At 42.4% G+C, this 23,296-nt stretch overlaps 1 protein-coding gene across 2 annotated transcripts in view; it reads left to right on the forward strand.

Annotated features, from left to right (window-relative positions):
• ADGRB3 (adhesion G protein-coupled receptor B3) overlaps positions 1-23,296 on the forward strand; it is a 703,006-nt gene that overhangs the window by 565,898 nt on the left and 113,812 nt on the right. The window lies entirely within an intron of this gene.

Consider the following 23,296-nt stretch of genomic DNA (forward strand, 5'->3'; position numbering starts at 1 on the left):
ATTTAATGCTGCATTTTAAAATAATCTTCTCCATGTTTTTAGCTGCTCAGCTATTTATCTCTTTTAAATACTGAATTTAAAACTGCCCTTAAAACAATACCTTCTAATATGTTTTATTATTGGTTTTATTATTGGTTTTATTGTTTTTGTTTTTATTATGGATGTTGTCCTGAGAATTTCAGCTATAGAGCCACTGATAAATTGAGGAGGATGATGATGATAATAATACGATCCCAGTATGGCATTTGCATTCCTTTTTGTGTCATGTGCTCCTGTCCTGTGTCCTCCAGTTCCATCACATTAATTTACTTTTCCTTCACCATCTTTATTGGTTAAGGCAGTATCCTTACCTCCATCAATAGACAGGAAGATCAATACAAAGAAAATGATTTGAGGAGATGTGTGAAGACTATGTGCCTTCCTATAGTGGCACCTCACATCAATTAATACATAGTTCTGTTTAAATCAATGAAGCTGAGTGAAAACATCCCTTATGTTTATCAGATCATATGGCCTTTTATGGATTACTAGTTGGAATGAAATTATGCTTTAATTACCTTGCAATGTTGCATTTACTTCCCTTCCAGTTGATCCCCTTTTCCCTGGACTGTTACCTTGAACCATTTTGAAGTTCATGTGATTAAAATAATAATAAAGCAAAGGAAATGGTTCCTGCAGCTGAATAAGTCAACAGATTGTGCATCATGATGAGACCACATGGGAAACAAGTTCTCCAGGCTAAACTCAGGCTTTCACACAGGGGTCTGTCAGAGGCTGGGAACATCATACTCGTAATTTTCATTCCCACTCCCTTTCCTGCCTTGTTTTTCAAAGAAACTTGTGTTGTTCCCTGTGAAAGGGGGTTACTAGACAAGCCACTCAGACCCATCTTTGAAAACTGGGCCCGCTTTCTTGGAGTACAGTAGGGCCCTGTTCAGACTTTCTGTTGGTGAAGGGCCGACATAATTAGAAAAGGGCTCCAGGACTGGGCCTTTTGCCCTGCCTCCATCGTGATGCAGGTCATGCCAGCTTCCCCATGTTCTAATGGAACTTCTGCAGCAGAGAGTCTTTTCTATCCGTGGAGATGCCCTGCACAGTTAAGAACCCTGATCTTTCAGGATTCTTAACTGCATGGGGAGCCTACGTAGCGATGTAGTGGCAAATTTTGAAGAGCAGGCGCTCACCTTGACAGTCCCCATAGTCATGCCTCAAGGAGAGTCCAAAAAATGCAGGCAGATATGTTGATCCACATCAATAAACCAGTTTTAGTAGTTCTCATCTCCATCAGGAGCAGGCCTTTTGTAAACCTAATGGGTCTCAATTGCCCATTCAAGACCAAGCGCCACCCCCCGGCAATACTTTGCATTATAACAGGGATGGCGCAAAACAATATATCGTTGCTGGAAAATCCATTTCCCCTCGTATACTGTAAGGACTGCTTAGATGGAACAGGGAAGCCTGAAGGGGGTGACAGATTACACCATCACCCCTGCTAATCAAAAAGCCCCAGTGCTTCGACCCCATGAGCCCTGACTCCACCACACCACTGAGCCTACATGAGTTGCTCTAGAAAACAGGGTAGCTGCACTAGCTGTGTGGTGACCGGGAAAAGGCTAAAGGCACAGTCCTGCGGACCTTTTCTAGTCATATTGCCCCATCGCTGGCAAAACACCTGAATAGGGCTTAGCTTTTCTGGCCTACACTGATCCAGTTCTGCATAAGGTGGAAAGCAGTGAGACATGCTCCATAATCACCTGAACAGTTGCTTTTCATTGCTCTTCTGAATGATGCAGAGGAACCATACTCTTCTTAACTGGATGATTAAGCAAGCACTTGCTTTTGTGACTGTTTTGCATCACTGGAGCAACTCAGAATAGCCCAAGCATAGTAGTGGATTTGGCCTCTCATATTGATATTCGATAGCTGCCTGTCTAACTTGTGACACAGTCACTTTCCCATTGGTTTAAGTAATCTCTCAAGAACTGTTGAGAGATGGACTTGACTGTTTCCAAAACCATGGCAGGAGCAGGAGTGGTTTTATTTAGGGCTACATTTTCTTAGCTTTGCTTTGGTCTTTTAAAGTTCAAGAGTGTTGTAGTGGGAGTAGTATAGAATCAAATACTGCTGTGTTCTTAAAATGAAAGGTGTTTTCTGAACAGTGTAGGAGAAAAGAAATGTGAGAGTACTCAGAAACATGCATAAACATTCATGGGACATAGGTAACGGATCCTACAAATGAACCTAGCATGAAGCACTTTGGGCAGAACATCAAAAAGCCACACTTTTGCATACTTGTAGATAATGTCATAAAAGATTTATTGCAACAGATGGAGCATAAAAGCAGAGTTTGTACTTGCCATGGTGTCGATCTGTTAATTTGTTGCTGATTTTTTGCATTATACATAGTAGTCCCTGTCCAACTTGGTGTCTTTTTCTTATGTCTGACTTTTTAAAGATTTTACATAGATTTTAAATAAGATCGTTGTTGAAGTGCCATGTGCATATACTATTTTAACTAGGTTATTGGTCATCTGCTTCAGAGGAGTTCATACAGGCATAAGAAATGACCCCCTAATGGATTCTACGTTGGTTTACAGACCAGCACTGCAAGTGCGGTATTCATATATGCCAATCATTTCTTGACATTAGTGCTCTAAAAGGCCTCAGTATTGATTCTTTTGCCACACTGAGATCTTTTTCACAACATAACTTTACCATGTTAATCTTGGGGTACAAATATGGTAGGAGCAATATACCTTCAAATTGGTTAGTTCCATGCCAGTATTACCGTTGCAATTCCTGTAATATACACTCAAAAACAATAACTTTCACATATTAATTATCCTTTTAGTTCATGTTTGCAAGTTCTATGAGCTTTAAAGTAGCAGCATTCAGATCTTAACTACTGTCCATTTGTAAGTGCCTCTCAAGGATCTAGAGAACGTATAAACTCATGGACATCCACAGAAATTTTCCAGGGGGGTGGTCAAATCTGCTGCGTACAGCAGTTTGTGGTTGTAATTCATGTGCATAGCATGTGCTGTTGCAACACACCTGTGCACTTTCCTTGTGTGTGCTCTTTGTTGCTTAGAGTCACATCCCATGACATTTAGAAGTCTACACAGAGTAGTACAAGATCCTGGGAACTGAACAGCACTAATGCAGGCGAGTATTACATTCAAGAAGCATCATGAACTCCAACAAACCTTTATTTGGAGTGAAGAATTAAAAAAAAAAAAAAAGCCCCTAGGATTTTAGGAACAAGAGAAAAAAACCAAATGCACAAACACACTACAGCTGTCTTAAGAATTTTGTATTGGATATTTTATGGCATCACTGCCCTTATCATAACTTTGACAACTTCGTATGGCTTGCCTGGAATGATTTCCCTCATCTTGGAAATCTTGGTTGAACACTCTCTAGAGCAGCCTTCCCAACGTGTTGCCCTCCAGATGACTTGGACTACATCTCCCAGCATTCCTAACCATTGTCCATGCTGGCTGGGTCTAATGGGAGTTGGAAATCCAAAACATTTTGAGGGGAACAGGTTGGGGAAGGGTGGCTCTACAGCGTAGCAGTCGAGTCTGTGAGGAGTGACTTTAGCAGTGGGAGGAGAAATGGGTATGCTTGATTGGGGTTTAGGATTCCGGAGGAGCCTGGACTACTCACTTTACTAGTTTGCACATTGTTATCATTATCAGCCACCTATTACACCAGGTAATAATGCAACTTTTGCATAGCATGAATTTTAAGCTGCAGCTATGTTCTTTTGGAATTGCGTATTTTTCCTGGAACTGCACATTTGGTGTACAGTTGCACATTATAAAACTGCCTTTATAACATCAGAGAACAGATCCACAATTTCTGGTAGATTTGGTGACTGAGCAGTGACAAGGCCTAGACAACAGATCTACCACCAGATCTACCACTGGCATCTGAGAAATGTGTATACTAAGTCCACCCCCCTGTTGTTCCTCAGTGTCTAAACTTGGTGTCCAGCTCTGTAGTCATATCCTGGAATAGCTTGATTTTAGCTTCTCCAATATGACCACCCATTATTAGATCATATAGATACCTCATTTTATTAGAAGCAAGTATTTGTCCTAATTCCTGTTGATCCACATTTTGCCACTGAATCTTTATTCTGGCACTCCTGAGTGGGCCTCTGATTCTAGTCCTGGCTTCCCCTCTCCTCATGGAGTTATGAATGTCTATTGCTAACCTCACTGGTTGATGGTCCTGCTCTGGATAAGAACCAAATGAGAAGTGCCTGACCTTGCCTAGGCATTAGGCAACCCCCTGAAATCAGAATGTAATCGATCACACTTGCCCCCCAGTGACTGAAGAAGGTAAAGTCACCCTCAAGATCTTTAGAGCTTAAACCATTTAACAGGATTAAACCTGTATCCCTTATCAGTGAGCAAAGATAATAACCATGACTATTTACTGAGCAGTCTTTGGACTGTCTAGTGGGTAAATCCCAAGTTGGACTCCACTTGTCCAACCCTTCTTCATTATTTTGGACCAGATCCTAAGATGACCCAATGCGGGCATAAGATGATCATGGAGCTGGAAAACTTCAGTTGGATGGCCCCATTTGATTCATCCAGCAATTGCCACATTTGGGCAGAATAATGAGGCGAGCCCCTTGGAGGAACATAAACATTAATCAGTATCAAATGTAGTCCTCTAAATTGAAGACTAATAGCTTGAAACCAAGGGGGTGGATAATCAGCTCATCCGGGCGTACCTCAAGGGATGTTGCAATTCCACAAGCAACACCACCCCATGGGTGGCCTTTAGAAATTGGAGCCTTGGCATCTGTTGTTATAAATAAATAATCATCTAATAATAAATCTTTCAAAAGCCAGGTCTCTTGAAATAAAATTATCTTAAATGAAGTAATTAGCTCAAAAAAAGAAGGGTCATTCAGCTTGTTATACCATTCTGTTATACTCCAAGAAATTAAAGACAGCACTGAAGAAGTTAATGGGGGTCTATTTCCTGCTAGTCAAGGGGAGGGTATAGCAGTAATTTCATTGAGTCTAACATCACAACAAATGGCCCCATTCTTTAGCTGTGATGTAGGAATGAAGATTTGTGAAGAGGGGGCTTTTTCTGTGGATGCCAGAAAATTTACTTCTGCTGTTATCTCTCTTAGATTTGGACATATATGTTGAGCAGGCTGAGCATTGTTCTGTGCAGGATTCTCTTGCAACAGAGAGTCATCAGAGAAGTTTACAATTATAGGATCAAAATTCAGCACTGCCTTAGAGGAACAGTGGATACAGGATCTTTGGCTGGTAATTTACTTTGTACTGGATCTAGAGTTAAATCAATCAATGGTGCCCCATTAGATAGATCTTGTGTTTTCAGAAGCAAAGGTCTAGCTTGGCCCAAAGGTGGAAATAAGGGTTGTACTTCCCTGTTTTGGAATACCTGTCTGGCTCCGATGTTAACTTTTTGAAGAAATTTCTGACACACCCAAGTCCCTATTCATTACGGGTTCTTATGACAAAATGCCGACTGAACAGTATTCCTTTGAAGGAGGTAGAGGGAAGATTTCATAATGTACCCAGGCCATGTCGGCTATGTCCGTTTGGTTGCAAGACAATAGAAGATCGAATTCACTTTCTGCTAGAGTGTGCTAAATATGATAACTTGAGATTCAAATATATTTTTCCACTCCTGAAGAAAAAGAGGTTGGAAACGTCAAGGGATAAGGTGCTTATGTTATTAAATGGATTGGACTATTACGTTGCTTTTAGAATGGCAAAATATATTAATTCTGCTCTGAAAGTGAGACAAAGGGCTTTGAATTCAAACCCCCAAATTTTGCTTAGTTCAAGGTAAGACAAGCCAAAATGGTTTGGTCATAAGTTTTAAATATTAAATTTTAAGGGTTGTTGAATTTCTGGAGGTAACAAGTGGCTGTATTTTAATTAAATATGTTTTAGCTGTATGGCCTGGTTCATTGTTTTGCAAATGACTGGTTGTCAGTGCAATAAAACTGAACTGAATTTAATTGAACTTAGTGTCTGAACAATGGCTTTCCATTCTTTCCCCGACTCATTTCACCATAAGGAGCCAATGGCCATTACAAGGGTGAAGGGTGTGTTTAATATTGTGTGCGTAGGTCAGGTGCGTATGTGACCTGCTCAGCTTGCAGTCTACTCCTAGGCCCTGCTCCGTAGGCAACACACAGTAGATTCAGATTCATGCAATAACCTTTGCAACACGATTATTTATTACTATAATACATGAGAAAACACTAACATCTGAGGAGCTGCACAGCACCCTGTCTCAGCTCCAAGGCCTGCACTAAGAGAGAGATGGGGAGAGGCTCCACTTGGGCCTCCTGCAAGAGCTAAAAATGGCAGGTTCTTTTAAAGCTACATATACACAAGCAACCCCCTCTAGCCCTTATTAAACTGCACTGCTGCTGCAATCAACTTTACCTCCTCATCTGAGTTGCCTTAAAACACCATCACACCAGTAAACTAGATAATAACACTGGACTACACTGCAGACATGTCTTACACTACTCTAAACCCCACCCCACACAAAATGGGAATAACACCACTGGGCTACTTTGCAAGGCTGGTGTAATCCACACTTCCTCAGCCACAGCCCTTCCTCCTGGAATATGGGTATAATAATGATGAACTTTGCACACAGTGTCAGGGTTTTTTAAAAATGTTTATAAACTCAGGGAAAACTAACAAGACCTGACTTAGAAAGATCATGAACTCCTGTATTTCCTGGTAGCTTTTGCTTTTTGATAGACACACTACTGCCCAAACTCAGCTACAGTAAACACCTGCATTTCTTTTTTTTTTAATGGGAGTGCAGTCACTTCCTTCCAGAGAAGACAGCCCAAAAGCTTAACACATCCAGAAAGGTTATCATACCCAAATGGTGGCTGTGTTAGTTATTGCTATGACTTCTTCATTCCTTGGCTAAATACACTGAAAGTCGGGGAGCAGGCTGGTTTCTCACAAGACAAATGGGCAGAACAGTGACTGCACATTTTGCCTCATATCTCAGGTTCTACAAGGGTAGAGACTTGCTATTTTTAATGAAAGCTGGGAATCCGGAGATTATGACTCATGGGAGAGGCCACTGCACTCCTTTCCCCCTTCCTGCAGACACCTATGTACAAAAACCCATTTTTTAAAAGATGGATACTTCTGTTATTGCAATTTAAAAACTTCTACCTTAACTTGTTTTGTAAAATACCCATGAAACTCACCCATGTATATCTGAAAACCAGTGTAAACAAGGACAAAAATATAATATCCCTTTATTTTGAGAATACACACACACACACGAATTCCTAGCCATCTCAGCTGATTTTCATGTTTTGGCATTTGAAAATGACTAGAGTAATATTTATTGCTTCAGCTGATGCAAGCAATCATGGGTCTTGTGTTCCGTGGACATTCTTTTGCATAGTATAGCAAGACGTTCAGGTTCCAGGCCACAGAGCACTCTAGACCACTGGTTTCCAACCCTAGGTTGCTGGACCCAATGTTGCTGGACCCAGACTGCCATCACTACCAGCCAGCAGGGCAAATGGCCTGGGATGATGGGAGTTGTGGTCCAACAACATCTGGGAACCCAAGATTGGAAACTTTAGATGCTAGGCCTGTCAATTCCAGAGGATCCAAAAGAGCAGTTTGAGGCTGAGGTTTGAAGCCATGCTAACACAATGGCTGCATCTGGACAATCATGGGGGCGAAATGATGGCTTCTTCCTCTGCCCCCATGTGTGCCATGCATGTGACCGCAATTTGCATAATTACTTGCGATGCAGTGCAGCTTGCCATGTCATCCAAACCCAGCATGGTGCACGGGGGTGGTGGCTTCTTACCAATGCCACAGCTCCTACTACAAGCCATGGGTTGTGGTGTAGGTAAGAAGCCACCCCCACTATGCACCATGCCAGGTTCAGACAACATGGGAACCCGCACTGCATCACGGGTTAATTATGCAAATCGTGGTCACACAGGCAACACACATGCCGGAGCGGGGGGGAGAAGCTATGATGGCTTCTTTCACCCCAGCAGTCATCCAAATCCAGTCATTAGGTGCTTTCCTGTACACTCTGAATGTAGATTTCTTAGTCATATGGTGTCACAAGTCCTTGTATTTGGTATCCTCAGTCCTTGACATTTTCAGCAAAAGAAAAGGAGCATATCACTGAATTGATACTACAGACCAAGAATATTTCCAGCAGGAAAGAGCTTCCATTCCTGTTTATTTTGCCCAATGAATCTTCTTGTTTAGGGGGTATACAGAAAGAGTCGAGAAAATGTTTTATATTAAATAGTTGTGACATTATATATCCAGTTGCATTTTTTGTACTTCTCGTTCAGCTTTCCTGTGAACCATCACAGTATTGACAAGGTTAACATTTGAAAGCAGTTGAGGTGGGGCAGGCTGATTTGCCTACAGGCACTTGAGGCATTCTGGGTATGCCAATCATGTTGCAAAGAGCAATGACCAGTTTGTTCCCCAGAGCAATTGTGTCCTTTGTTCCTTGGGCCTCCAAAGCCCTAGAACACAGCAGGAAATCTATTATTGGAATGGAAACTTTCTATTGATTTGCTATGAAACATGAACCTGATTTAACTTTGCAGCTCTTCAATTACAGCTCTTAGTTACCATACGTTAACAAAAGCTCAGGTGCCATAGAAAATGAATTAATTTTCCATACCACCTTTACCTTTTAAGTAGAAAGAATTTATTTTGTTTTCCTTTAACTAGAGCTCTGGCTGTGATATTTAGTATCTCCCTGAGGATTTTTATCGATGAAACAACACACTAATCATTGTTTGCTTTGTCTGAACGGGGTTACACTATTATGAAACAGTTTTGTTTGAGAGGTTTTGCATGTAAGATTAAGGGTTGTATCCCATGGGGTCGTTCCACCAGTGGGAGGGAACCACTGGCAGAACAGATTTCCTACTCCCCCCTTCAGCCTGCCACATACCCCCCAGATCTGCTCTGGAGCAGATTTTAGGTGTGCACAGGAGGCTACAGGGAGGAAGAGAGAACAAGGAAGTCATTTCATGTGAGTGGAAGTTGGACATCTGTTTGCGCAAGAGTTGGATCCAGCCCTAAGATATTTCAAAATCATGGATAACCTTTCAAAATTAAGAAATACCTTGCAGATAACAATTTTTCTTGTTGATCGGGTATATTATGACCTCCATTTTATGAATGAGGAATCAAAGCATGAAAAATTATGCCTGCAAACTTGCAGTTCCTGGATCCTCCTGTTCTATAGATAATTGACAGCCTTTATATTTTGGCCACCTAATGCGAAGAGAAAACTCCCTGGAAAAGACCCTGATGCTGGGAAAGATTGAAGGCAAAAGGAGAAGGGGACGGCAGAGGATGAGATGGCTAGATAGCATCACCGATGCAATGAATATGGACTTGAGCACTTGAATATCAACACTCCAGGAGAGAGCGGAGGACAGGAAGGCCTGGCGTGCTATGGGCCATGGGGTCACGAAGAGTCGGGCACGACTTAACGACTGAACAACAACAAGACAATTAAAAGAGCAGGGTCATCCATCCATTCTCAGACCAGGTTGTCTAAGGATCCTCAGTCCTCTCAGTCTGGGTGCACAACCAGCCTTAGTAATAGATGATAAAAGGTTACTCTGGCAGCATCCATAAATATGTCACACTTTCAAGGGCTTGTTTTAACCCTGTTTCCCTTTACCACACCTTACCACACCACCTTTTAAAACCATTATTAAATCCCTCCTGTGTAATAATTTTATTACCCCTTTCCTCTCTCCCTTAACATACAAGATCCTGTATAGATAATCCCCCACCCCAATCCCTGCTGTGCTACTGACTGCAGCTGTTCTTGCCACACTGCTGGTCTTCTCTTATTGAAATAATAAAGGTTCTGCAGCAGTGCTGGATGAATTGTTACCAGTATTTCTAGGGAGATGATAGATAGATGGATAGATGGATAGATGGATAGATGGATAGATGGATAGATGGATAGATGGATAGATGGATGGATGGATGGATGGATGGATGGATGGATGGATGGATGGACGGGCGTGTGTGTGTGTGTGTGTGTGATAACTTTTCTCAAATTGTCAAGGAGCATTTCATTTAACAAGATGAAGGTAGCTCTTTACTATTAACATTTTCAGTCTTCCATTTCCTTTCCCCCTTCCCTCCTCCTCTTCTTATTTATTGATTTCCTTATTAGCATGGAATGCACATTGTGCACACACTCGGCATAGGGATGTACAGATTTTGTTGAATGGATTTTCAGATGTCTTTCATTCCTCGGCTGCTCATTGATGGAATCACTCTTTTTTTTTATGGTTATACAAGAATTTGCATTTGTGCAATCCACCCACCCCACCACACCCGTAAAAAAAAAAGGTCCACAAGGCTGCAGAATCTGTGTGACTCAGGAAAGCCGGTCCGCTGCAGAACTGCTGCAGAATCTACAGTTCGGATTCATAGAAATCGGAACGCATTTGAATCTTTTAGATTTCTCTGACATCCTTAACTCTGCACAATGGAAAAGAAAGAGGCTGAGGAAACAGCCTGTCTTTCTATAGGTTATCCTTGTGCCTCAGGGTATAAAGATTCCCACAATAAAAGACCAAGGGATTGGTTATGGACTATACAGTTAAGCTGATGAAAGCAGCTACTGTTATTAAGCCTCATTTTCGCACTGCACATGATGTGAAATTTCACCTTTTTTCTTATTCACACCAGCTCGCACTCATCTCAACATTATGACATTTACAGCAGAATGTTAAAAAATGGTGATGAATTAGTTATGAGTCTATGATATATGGGCTTTTCTCCTTTGGCTGATATTTTGAAATTAGGCTCCCAGCAGTGAAATCTTCTCAGAAATTAGTTTTAGATTACTCAGACTTTCCTGACTAGACCTTTTGGCATCTCTAATATCAAAGACAGTCACCAGTAAACACATTAGCTATGCAGAGAAGACGTCACCTGATACTCTAGCATCACCTTCCCCAACCTGGTGCCCTCCAGATTAGGGATGTACGAAAGTCACTTACCTTTTCGCAGATTCTGTTTGTGGGTGGGGGGAGGCGCTCCATCCCTCCCCCCGGAATCCTCGACCGGGGGGGGGAGGCGATCCAGTCCTCCCCCCCGGAATCCTCGACAGCTGGCTCTGCTCTGCAGCGGCTCCGCGGAGCAGCTGGCCAGGGCCATCCGCAGCCGGATTTCCAGCCACGGACTGGCTGGTGTGGACCCAAATGGCGGCAGCCATAGCGGCCGCCATTTGCGTCTAGCCAGGCAGCCGTGATAGGCTACGTAATTCTTTACATAGCCTATCACAGCTGGGCAAAAAAAAAAACGGCATACGCAAATGGCAGCGGCTATGGTGGCTGCCATTTGCGTTTCTTATTTTTCGCCATTTTAGTCTACGTAAATATTTACGTAGACTATTACAGTGGAAAAAAAGGGGAATGCAAATAGCGTAGAGGGCGCTATTTGCGTTCCTTTTTTATTCGCCGTTTTAGCCTAAATAAATATTTACATAGGCTAAAATAGCGGGGGGGGAGGGGAGGAACGCAAATGGCACCCACTACGCTATTTGTGTTCCCTTAGTTTATCGCCATAATAGTCTACGTAAATATTTACGTAGACTAAAACGACGAAAAATAAGGAACGCAAATGGCGACCGCTGTAGTCACCACCATTTGCGTACACTTTTTTTTTTTGAAGGCTTGCCGTGATAGGCTACGTAAAGACTTACGTAGCCTATCATGGCAAAGACCAGGATGGAAATGGCGGCCACGGCAGCCGGTCGAAAGACTAGCCGCCGCTGCCACCGGACCCACCACTGGACCTGCCGCCAGACCTGCCGCCGTCCGGAACATCTGCCCCAGGTAAGCCTCGTCCTGGGGGGGAATCCGCGGGGGAGCGGGGGGCAGTTCCACCACGGATTTCAGGGGGCCGAATGCCAGTGCATTCAGCCTCACTGAAATCCATGGCAGAATTCACCGCCATCCCTACTCCAGATGTGTATGCTGGCTGGGGATGATTGAAGTTGTAATCCAATACTCGAGGTTGGTGAACATGCCACTAGCACCTCAGAAGTCTACTGCCTGATTCTGCTACATGTTTTGACCACACTTCCCCCTTAAGCTTATGTCTTTCTCTGTTTCCTACCCACATTCTTGTGGCTATAATGCTACTATAGCATGTTTCAGGCCCTAGGGCAAGAAATATAGTAGAATAACTTCTTTTCTGATTTACAAATGAGTGCTCTAGCAAGAATGATGTCCCACTTTTGTGGGCCCATTTGCAGGCCATGAAAGTGAAAGGGGCAGCAGAAGTAAAATTATGAAATGTTTGGTGGGGCAGAGAGCTCTACTTGAAAAGAGGCAGTGGGTTCCCCCCTCTTTTTCTTCCCTTCTAAAACCTGTTGTTGTTGTTGTTGCAGAGCTAGCAATGGTGCTCCTCCACACAACTCAGTGGCCACGTTTTCCCATTGTGCTTCCTCTGAATGGTGCGACCTCATAACATGGCCTTGTCCCACTTGCTTTGTGGTTGGGTGGGGAGAACCATGAGGGCAGTGCCATTCATGGGAAGCATCACAAGGAAGACATGGCTGCTGGGTTGCTTGGAGTTGCCCATGAGGAACATGTAGCAGCATCCATGCATGCTCTCAGGAAAGGTTTCTATTGGTAAGATTAGCTGGAGCAATTCAGTTCTGCCATTAGAATAATCAGCTATTTATCCTTGGTTTTGTACTGTATATTCCAGTGTGTATTCCCACGTCTTCTCATATATTCTGCGTGCAACAGACATCCACACTGATGAACTGTCAGCTTTTTTGTTTTGGCAAACAAAATATTTCCAGCACTGTTGTCTCTGCCTGCTATCCCTTTGCTTTTGTGTTTATAATCAGGCTCATAATGATGAATCAGTTCCCACAACAGCTGAGAATAAATAACATCTGCATACGACAGGTCAGAAATATCAAAGTATAGAAACAGCACATGTTCGTAATTTAAAATGTTGCTTCTTTATCATAGATCACATAATGGCATATCTGCGAAACAAACAGCAAACCTATTTAAACCCTGTAATGTGCGGGGTTCAAAGAACAAGCCAAGCCATATGTCAATGCCACACTTTAGCCTGCATGGGTACAGAGAAAGACACTGACCCCATATATCAAGGGTGGGGAACTGTGGCCCTCTGGATGTTGTTGGACTATGACTCCCATCATCCCTGACCATTGGCCATACTGTCTGGGTGATAGGAGACAGGGTCAAACAACATCTGGGGGGCCAGAGGTTCTTCACTCCTACCATATATATTATAAATTAAGAGATATAAATAAAACTGAAGTGCCTGCTAATCTGCTAAACGTGGTGGGGATTGTATATACTTTCAAATACAGTAAAGAAAAAGAAAAACTCCATTGGCTAATATACAATAAAAGTGATCTACTTATTGGGCCTGAGCCAGTTGTAGTGGTTGCAGCACCCACAGTTCTTTACCCTGCAAAGCAGCCAAAGCTAGCGCACGGATTCCTTGTCAAATTGTCAGGGACAGTGCTGACGATCTGCTGGGGGGAGCAGGACAGATTGCACTGCCCTGCCCTGTTCTTCCTAGATAGATAATCAAGAGGGTTACCAATCATCTGGCAAGGGCTATGCATGCAGCACGGTGTTTTCTAGTGTCAGGAACCTTCATATGCAGCACCTCTATGTGTCTGTGGTTCCTTATCCAGCAAAGGAACCATGTTCAGAAGCCAGTGCTTTTTCTTTAGCTGGATCGGGGTGACAACCTGTTGCTCATGCATGGATTCATATGTAATCATGGTCACCTGTTCTTATGTACTTCTTTGTTTTTCCTTGTCAATTGAATAAGCTGAGCACAAGAACATTACAGTCCAAACCTAAGTCTTAGGAACACAGGAAGCTGCCTTATACTGAGTCAGACCCTGGGTACATCTACCCCAGTATTGTCAACACTGACTGGCAGCGGCTCTCCAGGGTTTCAGGCACAATTCTTTTTGAACCCTACTGGGAGATGCCAGGGATTGTACCTGAGCTACAACCTCTCCCCTTAATGCACCAGCAAAACTTTAACATTTTAAAATTAAGATAGGATGGACTGAGCATTGTGACATTACGACACGCTCTCATGTTGTGTTAGTGTTCTATAGACATTCCATTGATATTGGAGACAGAGATGGCAGAGAAAATATTTAGGACCATAGTGTAAGCTAGCACTCAAAAATAGGAAGCTGCTTATTCCAGGTCTGTCTAGCCCAGGATTGCCAACTCTGACTGGCAGCTGCTCTCCAGGGTCTCAAACAGAGATTTTCACTATCATATGTAACTTGGACCTTTTTAAACTGGAGCTGCCAAGGACTGAACCTGGGACCTTCTATGTGCAAAATATGTGTTCTTACACTAAGCTGTGGCCCTTCTCCTACCTGATCTTCTTCATCAGTGTTCAAAGGGCCTAGATCAAATTTTGCTGATAGCGACGATGGTTCAGTCTGAGCCTTTCAAGACAAACAAAATGCAACTTGTCATGAATAGGCATAGTCAGTGAATGTAATTCCACTGCACCAGCATCCATCAGCCTCATTATGTGTTTGACTAATCACTTGGTGTAGTAAAAATTAATTAATGGATTAAGTATTTTGTCAGAGGCTAAATGTCTTCTGCTTCGAAAGCAAAATCTCCTCAAGATATATCCAGCAGTGGGAGACCATTATCCTGTGACAACATTATAATCCACTGAAATTACCTATGTATTACCATGAATGTTAATATGCATTTCATTTTAGTAATAGCTGATGCAAACTTACTCCTCTGGCTCTGTTTTCCATAATGTTCACTGACAATGCTTTTTTCAGCAATACCCATTTTCTCTTTTAATCTTAATGACCCAACCTCCCCACCCCCCACCCCCACCCAGCAATCTCCCTACTTGATCAGATGAAGGTGATCTCAGATTTGGTGTTTGAGACTCCCAGGATGGCTGTGTTGGGGAGCTTCAACATCCATGGTGAAACCATCTTGTCTGGAGTGGCTCAGAACTTCATGGCTGCCTTGACAACCATGGGCCTACCCCAAATGTCATCAGCACACACACACACACACACTTTGGTTTTCTCAGCTGACAGAAGGATGTCAATCTAACAACAGAGGATTTTACATCTATTGCCTTCTCATGATTGGGTCACTTCTTGTCCGTGGCTTTATCTCTCTGCAAGGATGGGAGACCTATTAAAATGGTCCGTCCCCAGAGACTAATAGATTCTGATGGATTCCTGCGAGCCCTTGGGGTTTTTCCAGCTGGCATGGGTGGGCTCCTGTTGAACCTTTAGTTGCTCCTGTTAAAACTTTAGTTGCTCCCAGGAATGGCATGATGGCTCAGATAGTTGACATGATTGCCTTCCAGTGGCATCTTCCATTGAGCAGAAATTGTGCAGCTTTTTGGTGTACACATGAGCTGAGAACAATGAAGCACTTTGGAAGGTGACTGGAATACAAGTGGAGGAAAACCCACAAGGAGTCTGATCAAACACAAGTTAGAGCCCACTATCGGGCCTACACTGTGGCAGCGATGGAGGCGAAGAAGCAATCCTTCTCCTCCACTACTGCCTCCCCTCAGCATCATCCCGCTGATCTTTTCTGTGTGGTGCAGGGTCTTTGGTAGATTCCTCTGTAGCATGCTGTAATGAAGGGGTCCCTAACACACCACCTGTGGTCACCATGTTGCCCACAAAGAACTCCAGGGGTGCCCACAAATCTCTCACCTCCCTGCCCCTTTTAAAAAAAATTGTTTTAAGGAAAACCTTGGAAAATGTTAGGGCAGCCTTCTTCCTTTCCCTTTCTAACTTCTAGCCTTGTTCTTTGTCTCCCCTCTACCCCTTTGACTTGCTCTTTCCCCCTCCCTCCCAGCCTCTCACCTCACTATTTCTCTTCCCTGCTCCTCTTTAGCTCACTTGTAACTAGCCAGGCCCCCACAATAGCCATTATGTGACTAGCCACATCCTCCATGGGAGCCATTTTCTGGTGGTGCCCACAGCAGTTTCTCAAATTCCAAAATATGCCCATGGGTCCAAAAAGGTTGGAGGCCCCTGCTGTAATCTATTTGCAAGGCACATTGTGGGTAAAGTTGCTTGCATCTATCTCATGGACTCCACAATTAATGCAGCATTGTCAGTGGATGTGTCCAGAGCACTGACTAGCTCAGTTTTGTTGGATGGTTTTGAGTTACTGGAACCTGAAGATGTGGACAAGGTACTTAGTCAAGTCTGGACAACCACTTATGTGCTCAACCCAGCCTACATTTGTAGGCCCAATCATCTTCAGCCTCTTTTGCTGAAGTGGCTATGCAATTACCAGGGTCTGTCTTTCCAGGGGTCTGCTCATATATGCTAGGAGATAGACTCCTTACAAACCCATTGGGCAGGAAGGGAGTTCGTGGGGAGAAGGTGCTATCTTCTGGGAATACTGGTGTGATCTTGGAGGCTGAAGGGGCTTATGCACAAGGAAGCAGTTTTCCATGAATGTAGCCCTAGAATGAATCTAGTTGGCAAACCATGTGTGCAGACAGGTGCTGTGTGTTTGATTCCTCTCTCTGATGCAACAAGCCAGGGAGGACAGTATGATGAAAGCCTTTTTGCAAAGCCCAGATGCCCCAGTTCTGCTAATTACCTCATTTTGAATTAGAGCGGGGGACTACATTTGATCTTCCCACTCCCTCTTCTCTGACCAACAGCTGATCAGCAGATAGGGATGTTGCAAACACAGTTTGGGGTTCAGGAATTCATCGAGCAACCCCCACCCACAACCCCTGAACTGCGCCCGCCAAGACTCTGTCCTTGTTTGCCCCCCTCTTGTGCCCACTCGTGCTCCAAAGTACTCACCGCAAACCCGTTCAGTGAGCGCCACCATTTTCATGCCTTTGCTTTCTAGGAAAAACAGGAAGTTTAAAAAATGCGCATATTCAAATATGCACAATTTGGAGCTGGAGAAGCTAAATAAGCACAATGTTAGAGCTATCGTCCCTCTAATATTGCGCTTATTTAGCTTTCCCAGCTCCAAACGGTGCATATTTGAACATGCACATTTTTTTTTAACTTCCTGTTTTACCTAGAAAGCAAAGGCGTGAAAATGGCAGCACTCACCGAACGGGTTCGCGGTGAGTGCTAGGGAATTCACCGAAGTTGTGGGTGGCTCGAGCACAGGCTCAGGGGGGAAGCGAGCAGGGATGCTGCTTCAGCGAGTGCACGGAGAACCAAACTAGGGTGAATTCTTACATCCCTATCAGCAGATGTGGGCTCTTTAAAAGAAGTGGGGGCTGCTCACATGTAGATCCAGCCGTTCTGCATGCATTCTGTTAGATCAGAGCCTATCAGTCAAGATCTGACCATTTCATTTGCCATGACAAGCATGATGAGCAATGAGCCTCCCTCCCAAGTTTGAAGCTGTGGAAATGAGTGGGGATCATCTGGTAGGAGCCCAGTGATTCCCACCTCCTCCCCAGCTCCAGGCTTGGGAGGAAAGCTAGGGGGTTCTTGGCAACTGTGTCTACAAGGTGACCAGAGGACTTACATTGAACCAGCAAGTGCATTACCCTAACCCCCACAGGAGGCATAGAGGGTCATCTTGGCCGTTACTGCTGGATGCCCCCACTAGGAATAGGTGAATCTGTCAAGCTTGATCTCGTTCAGGTTTTCAGTTTTCACCACTAGGCTCTTTGCTTCCTGGTTTGGCACAAGCTTTGTGTGGGGGGGGAGGGGGGGAGGTCAGTTTTTTTACACACAGGAATTTGTGCACATTTTTCAAATGTACATGTTTTGGTAGGCATGCACCCACTGGGTGTTTGCATGCGTTTTAGAAATGTACACATTTTCCTTGCACATTTTTGAAATGTGCACATGCTGACCACATTTTTTGTTTCTTTTGTGAAATGCATCACAAACTCACAGACAGATACATACATACAGATTTTCTATCACAAACTGTGTTTGGGTATGGGAGGTGCAGATTGGATAAGCTCACATTAAAATGCAACCGCCCAAAATTCTCACCCATCCCTAGCCTGGGGATGTCAGAGAAAACTGCAATCCATAAAGGCAAACAGGCCAGGGTGAACAAAAAAGTTATTTATGGACATATGAAAGATGGAGGTGTGGGTGTACTCGATCTAAGAATATATTGGGAGGCCTGCCAAATCCACCACTTGATTCCTATTATTCAAAGAAACACTGAACTGTCGTGGGTCAGATTAGAAGTTCAACAAGTGTCTACTAGGTTTCAGGCCCTTCCATTTGGCCCACCTTCGCAGCAAGTATCCCCTTACTACCTTTGGTTGGAGTTTGTGAGAACAGCACATTTGATCTGTGCCTAGCACAAAAACTACTGCGCCAAACTGTCTGAACTTTGGCCAGTGGAATCCCCTCCATGGGAGCTGACAGGTACCCAAATTTCATGTATTTATCATGGAAACTTTAAAAAGTTATGGCCATTTCTATTTTCCAAAGCAAGTCAAATGGGCAAATGTCAAATCCGAATGATTTGAGTATCTAAATCTCACTTCAGATTTGAAGCGAACCAGATTGGGTCCAAATTGGTCCAGTGCAAAACGGGGCTGCTTTCGAAGGTCCAAAGCGGCATCCAAAGTGAAGAGGGGGGTCTGTGCACAGCCCTAGTCTGGTCTCCATTTTATATCACATAATGATAGATGCAAAATTTGACAAATTTTCCGGACTCATTGCTGTTTGGGAGGCAGACCTAGATCTGACTATCTCTGTCTCAGCATGGAAAAACATGTGGTAATTGCCTCCATTAAAATCTGTTTCCTGTTCAGTACCGGAAGTAACCTTAAAGTTGCTTCATAGATGGTATCTTACTCCAGTGAAATTGAGTTTTATGAACCCCTCTTTATCCCCTAATTGTTGGAGAGGATGCACAGAACATGGGTCCTTCTTTCACATGTAGTGGCTTTGCCCCCATGTATCAGATTTTTGGGATTGCATTTTTATTACTAAACAATTATTACTAAACAATTAGTTCCCAAGACCCCAGTACTCACACTCCTTTCCCAATTTATAGGTACAAAATTATGACATAGGGAACTTATTATTTTTCTTTTAACAGCAGCTCAGCTTACAATAGCGGGGTGGTGGTGGAAATCTTCAGATTTTATGTTAGAGATTGGGTATAGTTGTATATGGAAGCTTGCCCTGATGGAAAAGCTAACTCACAACTTATGTATGGCAAAGGGGCATACTAATTCTGAGGCATATGATACTGCTTGGTTCCCTTTTGTCACTCATGTATCTGCAATCTCTTAATGAAGATTTTAATAAAGAAAAAAGAAATCCACAACTGAATTAAATGAGTTTGACTTTCTATGAATCTGACCCACAGATTCCACAGTGGACTGGCTTTTCCCAAGTCTCACAAATTCCGCAGACTTGTGGACTGGTACTTTCCAGAATTTTATGCAAATTTAGTCATAGAAAAATGCGTAAAATTAAACAACGGGCCAAAAGTGCACATTTCTCCCATAGGCTAATGCATGAAAATGTATATTGGGGGGGTCATTGGGGCGGGTTCACATTTGGGGGTATTTGTGCATTTGCACAAGTATGAATTTGTGCAAATGCAAATTTGCACAAATTCAGGAAATTGGAAGAAATCTGATTCCATCAGTGAGCAGAGATGGAAGGAAAGGCACCTGGCAGTCCATGAAATGCAGACAGAACAGATTTTACAAAATCCATATCTCCCTATCCTTCACACAGCATGACCAAAGTCGGCACACTCTGTGCTTTCCTTTTCTGCAGGAAAGGATGATATGGGTGCTTTTGTGACTGCTGCTGGGCAACTCCATGTAGCAAGTCCTAAAGCCAGCATGCCCCATGCCACCCTTTCTCAGAGAAAAGTGTGGAGCAGAGACTTCCCTAGCTGCTGCTGTTGGGTTAGGCAGGGAGAATAACCTGGCAACCACTATTTTCAATGTGGCTACTAAGGCCCGCCAAAGTTGTAGACCCCTGGAACAAGTATTGCCTTTCTTTAGTCAGAATACTTTTTCCAGAGGCCTAATGATTAATTCCAGGTTTCTTCTCCACTTCAGAACACAACTACTACCTGACAAAGATGATAAGATGTTTTTGAGATGGAGAAAGTTAGCACTGATTTCATTAGGAGAAAGCTGAACATGAGGAAGCTTGTGAAGGTTCTACCACTTCTCTACATTCACCAGCTGTTACTACCAAGCTATCTATTGCCTTCAATAGATGAAACAATAATAATCATTCAAGTATCAAAGAGACATCAGCAGTAAAATGGATGTATGCGATTCATGCTAGAGCTATTGAACTGAATTGTTGAAATGTATCTGTATCAGTTTTACTGGGCAATTTGCCACTATGAACAAACAAAAACATTGATTTTATTTTGGATAAATATAGCATAATGGTCGGAAATGCTTTGGTGCTGCTCTCCTCTATTAAGGCTAATAGATTTCCCTGGATTAAATTCTTAGACACAGCAATGAAAAAGACACCAAACAGCTTCACAGTGATGCTAGTGTCTGGTAATTAGATGAGAGAGAAGAGAAGTCATTAAATGCTAGATGGCATTTAGAATAAATGTTTAGTTGATTAGAATCTGAACGAGATCAGTTTCCTTACCTGTTTCAAAGCCTTCCATATATGATCTCTCTTTCAGGGGTTACCCCTTCTGGAATCAAATTTAATTAAACTTTTTTTTTAAAAGAAAAAAGAAAGAAAGAAATCTAGAACAAAACTGCAATTCTTTTTCAAATCTCCATGGGATTGGCTGCTGCAGTCTCAAATGCTAAATCCTTCTAACAAGGTTGAGAGGTCATCCTTAACCTTCTGGGAATGTAGTTTGCTGAGACTGGCATAACAACCCAGTCAGCTTTATCTGAAATCGTATATCAATGCTCAGGCTTCATCCCTTGTTCATTGTGTATGACAACCAAAGATGCTTATTAGCAGAGAGGAACCCACTATAATTCAGTGTAAGAGGCAGGCAGACCCTGGACAGCTTCTAAAAATTCAAGAAATGCTTTGCACTTACATTCCCCAGTCATTTCAAATGTTTTGGATCCTAAGCTAACACATCCATGAAACTCCAGGTGAGGTGTCTTTTCAGGCCTGTTCATCCAGACCTGCTAATGAGGAAACTGTTTTGACAAGTTATTGACTAGTGCCTGGACACGGTCCCTACACTCCAATGTATATGAAGTTTTATCTGGATATAGTTGATATTACTATTAGAACAAAATTATTGTCCATAAAATTGAGAGTGAAGCATATGCCTTTCATAATGGTGCTTAAGAATTTCATCCCACCTTTATTTTTTCCCCATTTACCTCCTGTGAATGCCATCCCTCCTATTTTACTTTTCAGTTATGACTGATTTTACACTTATGACAGAGTAGCTAAACAAACAGGGTTGGTGATGACTCCAACTGTTACCGCTTCTGCTGAATTCAGTAAAAGAAAATGTTTCGTTGATGTATGAGCTCATACAAACAGCATTTGCATAAGTTTGCATAATAGTTTGTAACCAACTTGGAGAATCTGGGTTTCCCAATTTCAAGTCTTCTCGCACACTTAGATATTGAGGCAATAGGAGATAAAACATAAAGTTGTATCAAATGTTAGTCCTATTTAGAGTAGACCCATTAAAATGAATGCGAGACCATCCTGCCCCTGGAGATTTGTGGTTTTGGGAGGGCCACATACACCCAGTGGTGCATGTAGACAAGAGGCAGGATTAGGCCTTTAATATGGTGATAGAGAAAGAAATTATGTTTAAAGTTACCTTGTTCTTTTTTTTAATCATTGTGTTCAAGAAATTTAAAAAAAAAAAAAGATCAGCCTATCAAAGTTGTGCTATACCAATGGAATAAAATGCCTAACACAAGTGAGGCTAAAAGGATAACAAGGGTTGGGGTGCAGGGAATGTGATAACAAAGGAGAATGTATTTTAAACACTTTCTCTGCAGTATTTAAAAAAGAAGAAGTATTTTATTTAAAAGGCTAAATAAGAACTGGAAAATTAAAGTTAATTTAACATAAAGAAGAGTACAAGCAAACGTGTAGAATTTAATTTAAGAGATAACACTGACAGACAAAAGAGAATTGATTACTGAGATGAGTGTTAAGGATTACTGAACATCAAAGGATGTTGTGAGTTACATTTTGCTGTCCTTTCATGAACACATTTTAGAGCGAGGCCTTTTTGTTTTTAAAATAGTTAATTTTAATTTTATAATATTCACTTTGCTCATTTTTCCCTATACTGTTTTTAGGAAATCACATGATTCAACAATATTCCCACATTACAAGTACCCAAAATTCTCTAATTGGGAGAATCTATGAAATGAAGCATTTGGATTGTCAAACCAGCAGTCCTTCACTATAAAGCTCATTCACTTAATTGAGCTTGTGCCAGCGGAGTACTTTTTGAGGATCTGAACATAAGAGACTTTCGTGGCCACCACCCATAAGTACTTGAATGGTGCTTAATTAATTAGTGCACTAAATTTCCCTTTGGACATGTTACCGTCTCAATCATCCTTCATCATGTCTGATTTTATTCTTCTTAAGCTGTCACTGAGAGAACTAACGTTAAGGCCAGAGTAAGGACAATTTCACAATATGTCTTGGCAGCTTTATTGCCAAGAGTTCTCTACCCCATAATATTTCACCTAATTTTCTCCCCTGTAACTTAAGCTTCATGTTCGGTCCTCTCTAACTAATTACAATAATTGATCCCCCTTGTTTCAATATGAAAGAGCAGAACGCCTTGGCTTACTACCTCAGTTTAATTGGTTGGGTATTGGCACCTTAATTCCATTTTGACTGTGTCAGAAACTGTGAAAAGTACTAAACTACTGAAATTCACCCCAGTGCCTCTGCTAAGTGCTTTATAAAGCCTCTGACAACTTTTGCAGCAGTAAGTGATGCAGAACTATTCAAAGGTGGCAGGGAGGGGGAATTTTTATTTTTAATTGGGGATTTACCAAATATATTTCGAGCTTCCAGGCAGTTCATGTTTCTTTATTATGAACAACGTGGCACACATTATTTGAAATAGAAGACTCTATGCTCTCCTGTCTGTTCTCTTGGGTAAAGGTGTATAAGTGTGATAAATAAGTACATGGCTATTCCTTGCTGAAATGTTTATTTATTTATTATTAAAATTTATATACAACCTTATCTACTAAAAAAACACACACACATC

The sequence above is a fragment of the Heloderma suspectum genome, chromosome 1, assembly GCF_057233095.1.
Source record: "Heloderma suspectum isolate Gila_16-S chromosome 1, 16-S_ref, whole genome shotgun sequence".
In the NCBI taxonomy this organism is placed as follows: domain Eukaryota; kingdom Metazoa; phylum Chordata; class Lepidosauria; order Squamata; family Helodermatidae; genus Heloderma; species Heloderma suspectum.